Below are 17,043 nucleotides of genomic sequence, written 5' to 3'. Positions count from 1 at the left end.
CTATTGTTGTAGTTGTTATACAATGTAATTTTTCGTCGTCATCTTTTTTCACCACCGGTGTCATGAACCTGAAGACATTTTCTGAAGATTATCAGGAGGAACTGAAGAAAATGTATACTATTGAAACATGTATGGCATGCCGGACACTGTATAAATCATCTCCTGGAGGTACTGCTTAAAACAATGTATTTATCCATTGTTTCATTTACTTATTTATTTATTGTAATTTGCTTTGATTTTAAGTACACTATAAAGATCTTTCTGAAACTTCTTTGTTAAAAAAAGATCATTGTAACATTTCACACACCATTCTTTATCTTATTGTAAGGATGCACTGGCCAAGGAAAGAGCGGGCAGCTGCGTGGCGTCAACAGCGATCCACCTCATCCAGGATTCTGCAGCCACAATTGTGCGCTGGCCAATAACGACAACTGACAGAAAGAAGAAGACGATCTTTCGACTGTTTTTAGGCGTAGCTGATGTCAGTGGTCAAGATGAATCATGTGGCTTTCATTTCATATAAAATAGTGATTTATTTTGTCAAATAATATAACTTTCAAGCGCTGTTTGTAGACATAATAAATACACCAACGACGCCCCCTGCTGGCAGATATCTGAGCGTGCAAGCACATTTTTCAGCAGAGAAAACAAACAAGAATAAACTGTATATACGCCTACGGTCCGTCCCTGCCTTTATCATCATCATTACTAACAACCGCTGTAGAATTGGTGCGGTGCCAGCGATGTGGTTTTATGGCACAAACTCATTAAACGGTAGGATGACAGGGGCGTTTGCCGCTGCCAGCTCTTCACTGTAAGACGATTATGTCTACGGGGCTTTCTGCTTTCAAAGTTAAATCATGACTCTACGACCCTTCAACATGTTAAGCAATTGTAACAGTTTTAATGTAACACTATTAATAATATACAGTAATTTATAAAAATGCAAGTACATGTCTTGCCATTACACAGAGATAGAACATTGCTGCATTGCCTTTCAGTTTTACAAACACGAAATCCCGTGTAGCAAAAATGAAATGCTATATGGCAAATATGACACTCCATGTGACAAGCCTGTAGTGCCACATGCACCACCCCGGTCCCTGCCGGTGCTGCCGCCGCCATATACGGGGGCGCTGTTGGGACTCTGGGTGGGTCACTGAGGGGGGCCCTCCAAATCCGTGCAGGTCCGTGCAGAACCACCGCACGGACCAGTCAGTCCAGGGAGACGGACAACAGGTTGGGGAACCTAACTCAGCCAGCGCCGCACGCGAGGCGGACCGGAACGGCTCTTTATTGGAGGTTGTGATGTTCTGCAATGAGTCTCATTCTGTATTTATTCCAATCGTGCTTTAATAACGGACAATGTGTTGTACAGCATGGATTATATTTTCTGATTGTGACTAGTCTTGAATTATTAACACAATGTAAACTGACACGGTATAATGCCGTGTGATGTTGTAAAAGTGTATACTGGTTGACATTTTGCTATGCCATTTATACCGGAGAGAGAGCAGATGTCTGCTGCATCTCTGAGTCGGTGTACACTCGTCTGCAGTCGCGAACAGGACAGCTGGAGCGCAGCTGTTTGGGTGTGTTTGTGCATTTTCACAGCGTGTCCCGACGTTGTGCGGGGTTTGTTTGGTGCGTTTCATTGGTCAGGTAAGCACAGGGTGCGCTCGTGAACAACACCAGCGTGTCCAGGAGAGGGACTGGCGCAGTTCCGAAGAAGACGGAATAACTTCAGTGGTGGTAGCCATAATGGCGGACGCAGAGACTAGCGGCTCCGGGAGTGACGCTCAGACGGAGGCAGCCCAACCCGTCCAAGACAAGGAGGAGGAGGAGGAACTTGTGCCGAAGAAGCACACCACATCTGTAGCATGGAATTTCTTTGGTTTTAGAAAATCTGAAAACGAACAACAGATCATACTTTGCAAAGAATGTCGAGTGGCTGTCGTTGCTGCAGGTGGAAACACAAGCAACAGATTTCACCACCTATTTTTTCTTTTTTTTTTAATAATTGAAGTTATATAAACAGGAGTTCAAAAATAAAAGAGGAAAATGAGCCAATGTGACAGTTTGGTTATTTTTAAGCAATTATTTGAATTTACAGGGGAAAAATACATACCGTGATACATACCGTTACCGTGATGTGAAATTTCTGATACTGTGATGTAAGATTTAGTTCACATCGCCCAACCCAAGCGCACAGTGCAATATGAATAAATTTTACTTGCTTACTTTACGTGTCTCTTGACCTTCCGATTCACTTTGAGGGGCTGAGAAGACTTTTTTGAACATGCTGATGCGATATGACTACAGTATCTCATACCATATTTTTAATCCATTTCTCTTCTTTTTCTAGCCATGACGAAGACAAAAGGAGAGGGAGTGTGCCTGATCTGCAGGAAATTTTTAAATTGTGTGGCCAAACATCTCAGGGAGATACAGCGTCTCCCGAACGCAAATGACAGGACGATTTGAAACAACCTCGCCACCGCTGGGATCTACTCAGGGGAGGAAGATGCCCCCTCTCTTTGTACGATGCACAAGTCGTACTCCTGGAGAAACACTTGTGTGGCCACAAAGATGTCACTCTGAGACTCCGAAAAAAGAACGGCCATTAGTCAGGTGGCAGCACTGCGTGCGTCAAAACCCCGACCCCCCCTCTAGTGAGCAGGCTGGATGAGGAGGAGGAGGAGGAGGAGGAAGATGAGCCTGCTGGGCCTGGTGGCTGCAGCGGTGAATGAACAGAAAACCCATGGCAATTTTTTTGTTGTATAGAATTATTTGAAATGCTTCAGGCTTGAACATTAATAGCTCTACAAATCCCTTGTTTGGTGGGCTGTTCAGACAGCACAGCACGCAAAATGCCTAAGCTGGGAGTGTGTGTGTCTCCGACTGTGTATGTGTGTATTGTCTGACTGAATGAAAAAAAGAGGAAAACTCCTCCCAATCATGTACAAATATACTTGAGACAGTGAATTGAAAACGTTATGTTCAACAATTTATTCCGTTCAACCTTTTTAAAGGAACCCTCTGTTTGAGGAGAAGTAATAAAAAATAATGCAACTGTTTTTTCCTGTTGAGTTGAAATACATGAATCAAAAATCTCGTCTTGTTTTTGTTAAGGTATTGAAATCATTTGTCAGTGTAATTCCACTTAATGACATCTGAACGAAGGGTTCACATTGTTCCACTTTACTTGAATTCAAGAAACAGTCTTGACACTCTTATAACGTCAATTGTCTATGTAATTACACTTAATGACAGGTTCAAATTATAAACCCACAGGAGGTAAAGTAGACGGTTCTAAACAGCTAGGACGATCACAGCGGTATTATGACAGTTCAATAGCAGTTTAATATCATGTTAAGATATAAAACTAAATAGTTTCACAGTAAGTTTATTAGGGATGTGCACGGCTAATCGTTTAACCGCCTACTCATTTATTAAACGTTTAGTATTTTACTAGTTGGTTGAACGCTGCCTTAAGCATCATGCTTCTTGTTCTCCACGCCTCTCCCTCCACTTCGTTGTGAAAAGGCTGAGCAGCCAGGGAGAGAATTGGTCTGTCTCGTTAACTTCCTAATGTGCTGCACCTGTCCTGCCCCCTTTATTAAGCCCCATCTCCTGGTGCGTCTTGTGGGCTCCTTGTGGGTCTGTCCGTGTGTCCGTGTGTTCTGGCCTGCACCTGCTGTGTTTTTTGAGTTTCCCGAGTTCCTGCCCTCCTGAGTTTCCCTTGGAAATAAAAGACCCTTTTTGAACTCTGCCTGCTGCCTGCGCCTGGATTCTTCCACCTCGCACCCGTGACAGAAGGAGCCGACCAACCCTGGACCCAGCAGGCAGTAAGTCTTCAGCCCGTCGGCGGCGGTGCTCCACCCACCCTGGATCGTCTGCCTCTGGCATTGGAAAGCCGGCGAAGCCGGTAGCTGGGTCAGCCAAGCTAAGCTACCTAGCTCATCTAGCCGGCGAAGCTACCCGCCGGCCGCGTAATAACTACAAACGCGATGCCACCCAAGAAAGTGCCAACGATCGAGGAGATGGAGGACATCAAAAAATCCCTCGATTTTCTGGGTGAGGAAGTGTCTGCTGTGAGGCTGCAGCAGAAGAACATTCTGGACCTGGTGGAGGAGATTAAGGTTCTGCGGCTGCAGAACGCAGAGAAGGCAAAGCGGATCACCTTTCTCAAGAACCGAGTGGAGGATCTGGAGCAATACACTCGGATTAATAACATCATTGTGACTGGACTTCAGATTAAACCCCGGTCATACGCTCGAGCCGTGACGGGAGGAGACGGAGAGGAGCAGAGCGAGGAGGATGCTCTCTGTGGAGCAACAGGTGACGGAGTTCCTGCACTCCAAGGGGATCGAGGTAAAAACCACAGACATTGAAGCATGTCACCCTCTCCCCAAGAGAAACAACAAACCAGCCGTAATAATACGGTTTACTAACAGAAAGCATAAGATGCAGCTGTTAAAGCAAGGCAAGAAACTTAAAGGCACAGATGTTTTTCTGAATGAGCACTTAACGAAGAAAAATGCGGACATTGCAAAAAAAGCGAGACTCCTGAGAAAGCAAGGAAAAATTCAAACCACTTGGACACAAAACTGCAAAATCTTCATTAAGCTGAAGGGATCTCCGGAAGAGGCCAAGGTTTTGGTTATTCGAGATATTGGAGAACTGGACAAACTATGATGGAGCTAAACAAGGCAAGGAATGATCAAACTCAGGGACTAAATACCAGATCATCATGACTGAAGAACTGGACACTTTCCATTATACTGAGCATAAAACACAAGATATAGAAAATAACATTGATCCAGAAAATAATCTTTTCAACAATATCAATATCAGCTGCCGTTACTACACTGAAAATCTATACAATACAATGATCAAACAAGAGAACAAGATATCAATTATTCACTTCAACACCAGAAGCATGTATGCAAATTTTCACAAAATTAAGGAATATCTAAGTCAGTTCAATACTCCTTTCAATATAATAGCCATATCAGAAACCTGGATCAACAACGAGAAGGGAGCAGAATTTGAGCTGAATGGGTATGAATTTAATTATATCAATAGAAAGAACAAAAGTGGAGGGGGGGTGGCAAGATATGTTGACAATAGTCTGCAATACAAAATCATTGAAAAAATGACTGTAGTTGTTGATGATTTACTCGAGTGCATTACAGTAGAAATTTGTCATGAAAAAATGACAAATTTAATGGTGAGCTGTATATATAGATCTCCTGGATCAAGCATCAAAGTCTTCAAAGAGTGGATGGAAAATATGTTCCCAAAATCAACACAGAACGTCTTGTACATTTGTGGTGATTTTAACATCGACCTCTTAAATCCAAAGAAACATAAAATGACGGATGACTTCATAAACTCAATGTTCAGTATGGGTTTGTATCCTACTATCACCAGACCTAGCAGGACCACTTCTCACGGTGCCACTTTAATTGATAATATATTCACCAATATCTTGGAAAATAATACTGAGAGCGGACTACTATCAACTGATATTAGTGACCATCTGCCTATTTTTAATGTATATTACTGTAACTATAGTAGGAAGAAGAATACCAGAAATTATAAATATATAAGAGTGAAAACAGAAGATGCCATGATGGCATTAAAAAATGACTTATTGACACAGGACTGGAATGAGGTTTATAAAGAGAAAGATATTGATAAAGCATATGACAAATTTCTAAGTATATTCAATACATTATATGATAAATATTGTCCTATTGAGAAATACAGTATTATACAAAAACACACAAATAGTCCATGGGTCACAAAGGGGCTGCAAAATGCCTGTTAAAAGAAAAACTTCTTATACAGGCAATTCTTAAAGCATCGAACTATAGAGGCAGAGGAAAAGTATAAAAAATATAAAAATAAATTAACTAATATTATGAGGACAAGCAAGAAAGAATATTATAATAAATTATTGGAGAGAAATAGAAAAAATATTAAAGGCATGTGGAATGTTCTAAATGGCATTGTGAGAAGTAGATCTCAAACTATAAATTACCCAGAGTACTATATTGAAAATAACAAGACCATTAACAATATGGAGGATGTGGTGAACGGTTTTAACAGATTCTTTGTAAATGTGGGACCAGATTTAGCAGCGAAAATAAAGAAACCAGTGACGACAGAAAGGGGGGATATAGAAGACATGGGGTACAGGAATAAAATACAATGTTTTTAGGTGCAGTTGATGATAAAGAAATTGTAGAGAATGTAAGAAACTGTAAAAACAAAACCTCTGAAGACTGGAATGATATAGACATGTCCACAGTAAAGTCAGTTATTGAAGGAACTGCAAAACCATTCACCTACATCTGCAACTTGTCTTTTCAATCAGGTACATTCCCAGACAAAATGAAAATAGCTAAAGTAATACCACTGTTTAAATCCGGAGATCGACATCAGTTCACAGACTACAGGCCTGTTTCATTACTCCCCCAATTCTCCAAAATACTGGAAAAACTATTTAAGGACAGACTGGATAAATTTATTGAAAAGCACAAACTTATAACGGACAGTCAGTATGGGTTCAGAACGGACCGATCAACATCTCTGGCATTAATGAAATTAATAGAAGAAATCACAGACTGTATGGACAACAAAAAAGTAGCAATAGGACTATTTGTGGATTTAAAGAAAGCATTTGATACCATTGATCATAATATATTAATAAAGAAATTAGATAACTACGGTATTAGGGGAGTGGGGTTGAGTTGGATATCGAGTTACTTAAGAAACAGGCAACAGTTTGTACAGATAGGGAATCATAAATCAAAACAGATGAATATTACATGTGGGGTACCGCAGGGGTCAGTATTAGGACCAAAATTATTCATAATGTATATTAATGACATATGTAGTGTATCTAAATTATTGAAATTTATTCTGTTTGCGGACGACACAAATATCTTTTGTTCCAGTGAGAATTTGCAGCAGATTTTGGAGACCATCACAACAGAAATGAATAAATTAAAACTATGGTTTGATAAAAATAAATTATCATTAAATCTAAGTAAAACAAAGACCATGCTGTTTGGGAGACACAGAATGGATTGTAATGTAGAACTTATTAAATTTCTTGGCATGATTCTGGACAACAAAATCTGCTGGAAACCTCATGTGAGCTACATACGAGCAAAACTGGCAAAATGCACATCAATACTGTGGAAAACTACACATATCCTGGACATTAAGTCACTGCACACCTTATCTTGCGCACTTTTTTTTGCCATATCTGTCTAATTGTGTTGAGGTCTGGGGAAACAGCGACAGAGCCACTCTACAGCCGATATGCACGATACAGAAAAAAGCAATTAGGATAATAAACAATGCAGGATACACAGACCACACTAACCCACTATTCATAAAATCGCACTTGTTGAAATTCATGGATCTAGTCAAATTCAAAACGGCACAAATAATGTTCAAAGCAAGAAATAATTTACTGCCAAAAAATATACAGGGGATGTTTGCGGAAAGGGAGGGTGGTTATAATCTAAGACAGGGCTACTCAACCCTGGTCCTGGTGGGCCGCAATCCAGCATGTTTTAGATGTTTCCCTCTTCCAACACAGCTGATTCAAATGATCAGGCTGATAACGATCCTGATCATTTGAATCAGCTGTGTTGGAAGAGGGAAACATCTAAAACATGCTGGATTGCGGCCCACCAGGACCAGGGTTGAGTAGCCCTGATCTAAGAGGAGACCTGAATTATAAAAAACCAAAAGTTTGAACTACACTGAAAAGTATGTGCATGTCAAGCTGTGGAGTGGCTCTGTGGAACAGTCTGGAGACAGAAATAAAACAAAGTAGCAACATAAATCTGTTTAAAAAAAAGTACAAAAAAATATTTCTTAATAAGTATATGGAGGAGGAAGTCTGGAACTCTGGATGATGAGAACAAATGGTGTTAAGTATTATACATATAGTGGAAATTGATATATTGCTGTTATACCGTAGTTATAATTATTCTGTTATATAGTAAATATTTATGGGGATAACTATATGGTATGTGTGGGTATATATTATGTATTTATAGGGATATCTGCACGGTATATGTATACATATATTATGTGATGTCCTATGATGTATGATTTTAAATCTTGTTAATAGTTAAAAAGGGGTAGGAATCTCTAAAAGTTTTTACTTCTTCCTACTCCTTTTTTCGAACTATGCTGTTATGTTGTTGTTTTTTTTGTTTTGTTTTGGTTTTTTTTGTTTTGTTTTGGTTTTTTTTCTTTTTTCTTTGATTTGCATTAACTTTCCTTTTTATCTTCTTTTTTTTTTCTTTCACTTTATACATGTTCGAAAAATAAATTCATTCATTCATTCATAGATGCTGTGATGCTCAACGCACAGCAAAGATTACACAACTGATTTGTGAAATGACTGCACTGTTGGGTTAAAAAATAACCCATATTGGGTTGTTTATAACCCAACATTCTTTAGTGTGTGAGATACTGGGAATCCTTTATCTTTTCTTTAATTCCGTGGCATTCAACAAATTATATTCCTTTAGCATTACATTCCAGCTTGCTGATGGTGGGTCTGCAAACGACTTATGGTGTTTTTGAGAGGACGACAGGCAACCTCATTTTCTCATATGACCAGCGGGCACCGTCAGCCAACAAGTATTACACTGCTGGAAAGCTGGTGGCCTGGTCCATTATGCACAATGGACCAGGCCCCAAATGCCTCAACACACAGCTGTATGGGCTGATGTGTGGTCGGGATCCAGACCTGGCATCAGTTCATACAACTGTGTTCTGTGATGAAGACATCACCTGGCAAAGGTAATATATGAAATATTGAGAAAATATTGCTTTCTAGAACAGCAATGGGTGTATGTTTTTTTCTAAAATTTTCTGCTCACCTTTAAAGGTTGGTATGTGCAGCAGCGAGGAGGAGCTCTCCAACCTCAAGACCCAGCTCGGGGACCGGATCGCTGGCTGTGGAGTTCCTGACATATACAGCGCCACAGCGGACAGCCTTCCACAGATCCAGCAGCAAATTGTGGCCCATTTCCTCCACCATCGGTAAGAAACAAACATCAAAGTAACTAAGACGTACAAGACCCCTCCAGCTAATATTTAGTACACATTTATTTGAACAATCTATGACATGTGTGTAACTACCTCTAGTGTTTTAAAGCCAATAAGACGATGACAACAGCTTTTTATTTGGTTGGTATTTTTAGCACAACAGTAAACGTACTTTTCGCACTCTAGTACCAACAGAACTGCAAGTATGAGCCAGCACTTTGTCGCTGGTATGGAAGCCTGTGGGAACTTCTGGTCATTGTGAAGGCATCCTGGAGACAGCTCCTGCCTGTCTTCACTAACGTCGGAGTCAACTCACAAGGAGCTGCATGCAGCAACTCTTCAAGGTCTCCTGGAGCCCAGAAGGGACAAACAAAAGGGAGCAGGAGAAAGCCACAATCTACCAGTGGGCATGGTGGCTCATGGCCATTCAAGGTTGGTACACAGTACTCAGGAGTACATTTTAGAAAAGATATTTAGCATTTGTTTATTTAACATTTCACAAAGTAACTGTGTTGAAAACACTTCTGATTCTGTTAACAGAAAAGGAGGTGGACATTTCATTTGAGGACGTCCTGGCCTTCACCACAGGGACAGACACCATCCCCCCCGGGCTTTCAGAGGCCATGCTCCACGGAGTTCTACGACCAGGAGCCACAAACTCACTGGATCCCAGTCTCCTCCACCTGTGCATTGACACTGTCCATTCCAAGAGGGGTCCAGGAGGACGACTCTTGAAGACCTTGGGCCCTACTGTTGGTGAGCAATGCTGCATACAGTGTCACTATGGTCTTACCAGGATTAACATGGCAGTTTCTCACATGCTGATGTTGACATGCTGGCTGCAAAGAGCCCATAAAAACAAATAAAAACATATTGTCTAAATACACTTCAACACAGTAAGTGGTACTAATGCACCTTCCTCTTGGTTGTCAACCGGAATGAAATATCAAGAAGAAAAAGATGAGGAGCGCCAAGAAGACGACAAACGCAAAAAAAAATCGCAAAAATAATTGCAAAATGACAGCTCGATGCTCCAGTCCTCTCCGAGTGGACAAAGAACATGAAGACCTTTGCAAAGACTTTGTTCTTTTCGCGGGAAATAGATCAAACTCACTTTGGAAAACACAAACACTAACGAGAAAAGCACTCGGAAAGCGCAGGCCTCCGCCAAACCGCTCATACCAGGCAGAACATAAACATAAAGCATTTTCCTACCAGCACTACATCAGCCGCGAGCCACTGAACTTACTCATTTATGATATATTTAGATATTTGTGTCATGCCTGCTGCCTCAGCTACTGGAGAGGAGCAGGATTGCCGTTTTTCCACCTTCCCTCTCTGTTGCGTGGGTGGTGTGATCAACTGATTGGTGGCACCTGTTGGGAGAGTGGCCTGATCCGTTCCACCTGCTCCTCACACCATATAAGCTGGCTGTTGTCCACTTTCCGATGCCGGACTGTTGAACTCCCTCAGTCAGTCTCTGTGTGAGTTACATTGAGTTCAGCTTATGCTTCATGCTGCGTTCTGACCTCGCTTCTCCTCCGCTTCAGCCTGGATCACCTCCAGTCTTTCCTCGCCAGCCACCCGCTCACCTGGCTGCTCTGGTACACCTGGCCTCCAGAGAACACCCCCGGGATCCCTCCACGTGGACAGCCGCCTTCAGCTGCCAGCACCACCGTCCCCGCCGCTCGCCGTCCGCCACCCGGAGCAGCTCTGGGATTCGGTCTGCTCGGACTCAACTAATTCTGTTAAGTTCATGTTTAACCCCACTTCCTGTGTCTGGTTGCCTTCTGTGCCTGAGCCTCCTGTTTTACGCACCGTGACAATTTGACGAACATAATTTCAACATTTCAAACATCCCCAGAAAATGTCACGCAAATCTGTCCATAACTTTGAGTTATCTTACTAACAAAAAACAAACTTTCTCCATATAAGCACTGGCAGCACGACGCTCGGACACACAGTAGCCTATGTTGCTATATGTATCTTTGTTGAACTTTGCTGCTTCACCAGCGTTGACACACTCAGCCCTTTTTAGCTGTGTGTCACATATTGTTCTTCACCCGAACACAACTTCTTGGAGCGCAGACGTCTGAAGACCTGTCTCCATCCAAACTGCACGTAGATTAAATACAAAACGGCGACCCACAGTGAAAGTCCGCCATCGTAGAGACTTCTACACCGGTTACAATAAAATAGTGGACCTTAGTAAACAAGACTAGACTCACTGTCATCAGAACAACTGTGTGCACAAAACAACAGTGTCTCTGAACGATGTTGAAGACATCACTGTATTATTTTCATTGGTCATTTGCGGTGCACACTGACTGCACACTGTAATCGATGCTCGCTCATCTCAAATGCTCCACACTGGCTGGATGTCCTAATCACTGTTCTAAACTGCACCAGTAGCCATGAACATGTGTAATAACCAACATACTTATACATATTTCCACAGTACTCCTGTGTCGACAAATCTTTGACTCACAGTAAACTCCAGACCTCTGCCACTGAGATGGGTACAAGAGCAACAAACACAATCAACACCACGAACAGGAAACAACGGGCCCATCAACAAGAAATCACCTATCTGCAGCAAGAAATAACCGGACCAAGATCACAACTGCACAACACAAATACGGAACTCCAAAAATTCACTGCAGAATTTGACACAGGTCCTTTCGTTTTCTCCCACGCGAGGCAGGAGAGACTTTTCCCGCGAAGAAAAGGCTCTTGTAACCAATTTTAAGGTGATTTTCACCCATCTTTGCACAAAATACTATTTGATAGCGTGTCCAAGCCTGAAGGTCTCACAGACCGAAACGTCGTGACGGACGCGCTCGTTTTTGAGCTCAACCTACTTTTTTTCAACTTTGGACTGAAAAACCCGGCTGGGTGTCCTTTAAGGACAGAAGACATTATGTCTCGCAGAGGTAGGATGGGCTGGTCCTCTCCAGAAGACTACCAACATAACCGGACACGCAAGGTGCGTGACGAGAGCCCTCGGGGACATGGGGACTTTCGGGGGGACGACACACGGGGGCGCTCCAAATCCGGGAAGGCCCGCGCAGACCTGCCACCGACTTTGGAGACGGACAACAGAATAGTGAACCATGCATTAACTGTTCCAAATGTGTTGTGTCTGCCAGTGCCTGAAGAAGAAACAGATGGAACAAAGGACAACAAGGACAATTTACACAAGGACATAATGCCTGAGGATTATCAAACAGGTCTGTACTGCTACCACGGCTTCTGTTTTCCTCGATGTGTACTTATTTTCTTTTTTTTTACATGATGAAACATTGTGTGGTACGTTTTGGCACTCAAACATGCTGATGCACAAAATATAAACATGACATGTTGCCTCTTCTGTTCGATCTGTGTCTTCCTTTTCTGTCAGTCTCAAACTGCCATCACCACTTTGAAGCTTTTATTCTGATAGTAAAGTCATCAAGTTAGTATGAAGTTGACTGCTAAGCACAGATGAGGAAATGTCCATCTCTTGCTTCACATGACTTTTTGAAACACAGCGTCACATTTTTTGTCTTGAAGACAGTGCATGATAAGTGTGGAATCAGCTGTATCGACTTCAGGCACTGACCTGAAACATGTCTGGGGTTGTTGTGCTAACATCCACAACACTTTCACACCTTACGTGTTTTCTCTCTGTTCAAAGCAAGAAACATGTTCCAGCTGTGGTTTCTCTTTTTTTTCACCTCAGACTCGTATCTAACTTCTGTCAAAGACGGCATCAACAGGCCACTGTGATTCTCAGGCACAACATGGGGTTAACCGTCCTGTTATCTTCGGGGTCAATTTAACCCCACTCACTGTTTATCATTCAGAAAACAGCCGACTTTTTGTTTTTGCTTCATACTTCATGACATTTCCTAATTTGATAAATACAATTGATTAAGCATAAAATGTTCAAGATAATATTTTTCAAATGTGCTGGAGATATTTTACACGCATGGGTGTTCCTCTGGGGTCAATTTGATCCCAAGCTTGGGGTCACCCCGTGGAGGGTGGATTTTACCGCACGGACATTGGTCGTTTACGCAAACAAAGGGTGGAGCAAACATATAAAAGCTTGCTCCCTATCCAAATCATACCTCGGTGTGCTCCGTGTATACAGCAATCTATCTCTCTTTATTTGAGAATGACTTCTGGAGAAAGGTTTACTGTAAGTGAAGTTTTAGAGAAGCTGAAAGTGAGAGTGACAGAGGAGAATGTGTCCGAGACAAAGGATTGTGTCGAGGAAGACCCTGATTTGGACTCATTCTCATCTGATGAGAATGAGTGTGTTCACCCTCCTGTTGGCATTCAACCGGCACAAACGACCCCCTCCAAAAATGGGAAAATATTACGGTCCCAAGTGGGTGGAACGTTTACCCCAGATTTATAATCCAGGTCCCCACATCACTATGGAGGAACGCCTGGTTGCATTTCGCGGGCGCTGTCCATTCTGGTAATATATGCCAAGTAGGCCTGGCAAATATGGCATCAAGACATGGCAGCATGTGATGCGCAGTCCAGCTTTGCCTGGAATATGCCAGTTTACACCGACAAATCTCCTTGCGAAGCACCAGAAAACAATCAGGGCTCAAGAGTTGTGCTGGATACGGCCAAAGGACTGCATGGGCATAGTGATAAGCCTGATTATTTTTTGCAGGAGGAAGAAACTTTGCTGCAGCTGGAGGAGCAGGAAGATGTGCAAGAGCTGGGGAGTCAGCAGAAGCACCCACCCAGTGTTCCTCCTCAGGACAAGCCTCATACTGAGAAGAAGGCTGTTTGGGTTTCATTTTGCAGGAAGGAATCGTCGACATGCTGGGCCTGCCGACACAGCACAATAACACAATGTCATCACACACCACTCGGAGGACTACTTCATCCGAAACCACACACACAATTGAAATGACACCTCATGTCTCATTTGCCAGGCAGACAAGGCGTGCTCCTTGTGCCAGGGGGTCTGTGTCAGGCAAGCGTCAGGAGAAGATTTAAGGAAAATCACATTACAGAGAGAAACATTCACAGCTTCTCTATTTCATATCATCCCTTCTCTCGCAGGTGCTCCGAGCCGGTGGATTGTCTCCTCTGCCCAAAGAGGCAGATCCATCGCCTCGACAAGCACCTCATAGACCGCCACAAGCTCTGGGACCAGGCAGTAAGTGGAGTTTGCTTATTCCAAACTACACTGTGCCGTGACATTTTAAATGCGACACCAGGAGCAGTTCGTTGAGGAAAGGGTTAGTTTCTACAGCCAATAGGAAATCTGCCGAGCGACCCTCCAGGCCAAGAGGGCCTCGTATGTTGAGCAGCTCCCCGACTCCGGACGGAGTCAGCAGGGGGGGAGGAGCCGTCGTCAGTTCCTAGCCCGAGCCCAGGGCAGCCTGCCAGCTCGCTGCTTCGAATGCTGCAAACCAAAAGATGCAATTCCTGGCACAGGAGCAGCGGGGGACCAACACCAAGGTGGCTTCCCTCATGGTTTGGGTGACGGAACTTGAGAAAAACTTCCGCCAGCCCACGTCCCCCTGGCAAGGACCTCCACCCGTGCCCTCTACCTCCTCCGCTTATAAGGGGGAGAAACTTTTGAGGAGGCACGAGTCCACCTTGTACGATGCGTAAGGAATGTCTGTCAGTCCATCAGTCACTCACACACCGAGAGTCAACATGGTGCTGTCCATGGTGCTGAAGTAAAAACTTAATTCAGATAGTAAACTAAACACACACACAACAATGGCACCACCAGGGGGTGGCCAGGGGTGGCAACGCGCCCCCCCCCCCCCCCCCCCCCCCCCCGGAAATGTACTGGCCACCCCACCGGACAGCCCAATGCCCAGTGTAGATTGTAGCAGCGTTACAGCCAGGCAGGCAAGTCGCTCTTGATCTGTCACTCACAGCGACCCACCCCTCCTCCAACCCCGCCCACTGTAGCGCGCTCTGACAGTAACATGCGTATAGCGACTGCTTATACCTACACTGATAAATGACCTCAAATGGAGTGAAGAGCGAACACGGAGTTATCAGCAGATGGCAGTAATGCAACAAACATGATACAAGCTGGAAGAAGAAAGGAAAAGGACTTCCAATAAGTAAATAAGTCAAAATATTCTTTAGTTAAAAAAAAGATGGGGAAGAATGTGTCGAAACGTGTGCTTTTTAAGTGCTAAATAGTGCCGTTTCAGCACCTGTTACAGCAACTTTTTGGCGGTTTTTACTGGGGATGTCCCGATCCGATCACGTGATCGGAAATCAGCCCCGATCACATGATTATGACATTGAACTGCAACAACACATCATCAGTAGGTTAAAACTAACCTGTCTCACACCGGTCTAATCCCAGCTCACGTTCCCTGTTAGTGGGTGAACAATCCAACGTTTGGTGAATTCTGCTTCACAATGACAGGAAGAGCCGACATCGAAGGATCAAAAAGCGACGTCGCTATGAACGCTTGGCCACCACCAGCCAGTTATCCCTGTGGTAACTTTTCTGACATTGAAGCCGGGACGCATTTACGGTACTGGCGTTGTTGCGCAATTCTATCATTAAACCCGGAAGCGCTGTTGCACAGTTCTACCATTGACGCCAGGTCTTTTTTTCTTCTTTGTGCTAATCAGCTCTTTCTTGGGCAATGAAATGCATCAAACTCGTGCATATGCATAACTGATCCTGTTTCCGGGTCCAGATCGTGTTGCTGCACTGCCTCCTAACTTTGTATTGAACGTTTCTGGCCGCTGCTGCACAGTGAAGCGGTAATGCGTCCCCGGCTTTAATGGGTTAAATGAGATGTATTTAGGTTTTCCGTGCTACAAAAAGATGTAATTGCAGAGAGACAGCAATATGTGCAAAATATTACTGTGTTGTTTTGAATTGATGGTAAGAAAAGAAAAAAGGAGAACTTTTCATAAGTTTATTTTTTAATTTTTTAATAGATATACATATTTTACGGTATTACAAAAGAATCGGATCGGGACTCGGAATCGGCAGATACTCAAAATGATAGGACTCGGTGGCAGTTTTTACTAGTGCTGGGCAACGATTAAATTTCTCAATCACAATTAATCACATTATGCGCATAATACAATAATGAATTCAAAAGCACTCTAATGATCATCCTGCCTCCAGCCGGGGACAGGGACCTTGTTTTTTGTTTTGCAAGGATTTTGCAAAAAAGCATAGTTTCACAATAATTTTAGAATTCATCAAATATGATTTATAATAACCTAAAAACTTAAAATACCAAGTCTTTACCAAAATTACTACCCCCCCAACACACACACACACACACACACACACACACACACACACACACACACACACACACACACACACACACACACACACACACACACACACACACACACACACACACACACACACACACGCAAGAGCAGGGCAGATGAAAAACGAAGTTTGTTCGGAGCGCACACTTCCTCAAAACTTCATTCTATTTCTGACCTTCAGACAGAGAAGGCAGGATAAAGTCAGTCAAGCCAAATTGTGTCTCATTAAGGCAGATTGTGTGTTGAAGGGAAATTTACTTTATTTTGCGTGTTTTCAGCGCCTGAAGACTGCCCAGCGGGCCGAAACGTTGTGCCGGCAAAAGACGTGATTTAAGTTTCACTTTCATTTTTGTCATATTTGCGCTCCTCATTTCAGTTTGTGCCTCATACCAGCCTTTTCCTCCTGATTTTTCTGATAATTCGGCCGAGTTCATTATGGCAAATAATGAGGAATGGATTGTGTTTCACCGCAGAAAGCGCCGCAGCTGTGTGTGGTTTTTTCACGCTCAACTGGAGCACAATGTCTGTGTGTGTGTGTGGGGGGGGGGTTAATGACAAAGCAGGTGAAGTCCATTGAAGCAAAGGACTTTGAGAAAAATCCTCAAACAAGACGATTTGCCCAAAAGCCAACTTCACATGCATTCAACAAATACACATTTAAATGCA

The 17,043-nt window shown here is 43.1% G+C and overlaps 1 long non-coding RNA gene across 1 annotated transcript; it reads left to right on the top strand.

The window, feature by feature from the left end:
• Positions 1-8,738: 8,738 nt before the first annotated feature.
• LOC115393843 (uncharacterized) lies at positions 8,739-9,514 on the top strand. The gene is made up of 3 exons (XR_003931975.1): positions 8,739-8,841; positions 8,930-9,084; positions 9,286-9,514. It is a non-coding gene; the product is annotated as an uncharacterized LOC115393843 (long non-coding RNA).
• The last annotated feature ends 7,529 nt before the right edge of the window (positions 9,515-17,043 follow it).

Source organism: Salarias fasciatus, chromosome 8, assembly GCF_902148845.1.
Source record: "Salarias fasciatus chromosome 8, fSalaFa1.1, whole genome shotgun sequence".
Lineage (NCBI taxonomy): Eukaryota > Metazoa > Chordata > Actinopteri > Blenniiformes > Blenniidae > Salarias > Salarias fasciatus.
This window is presented reverse-complemented; position numbering and strand designations above follow the sequence as displayed.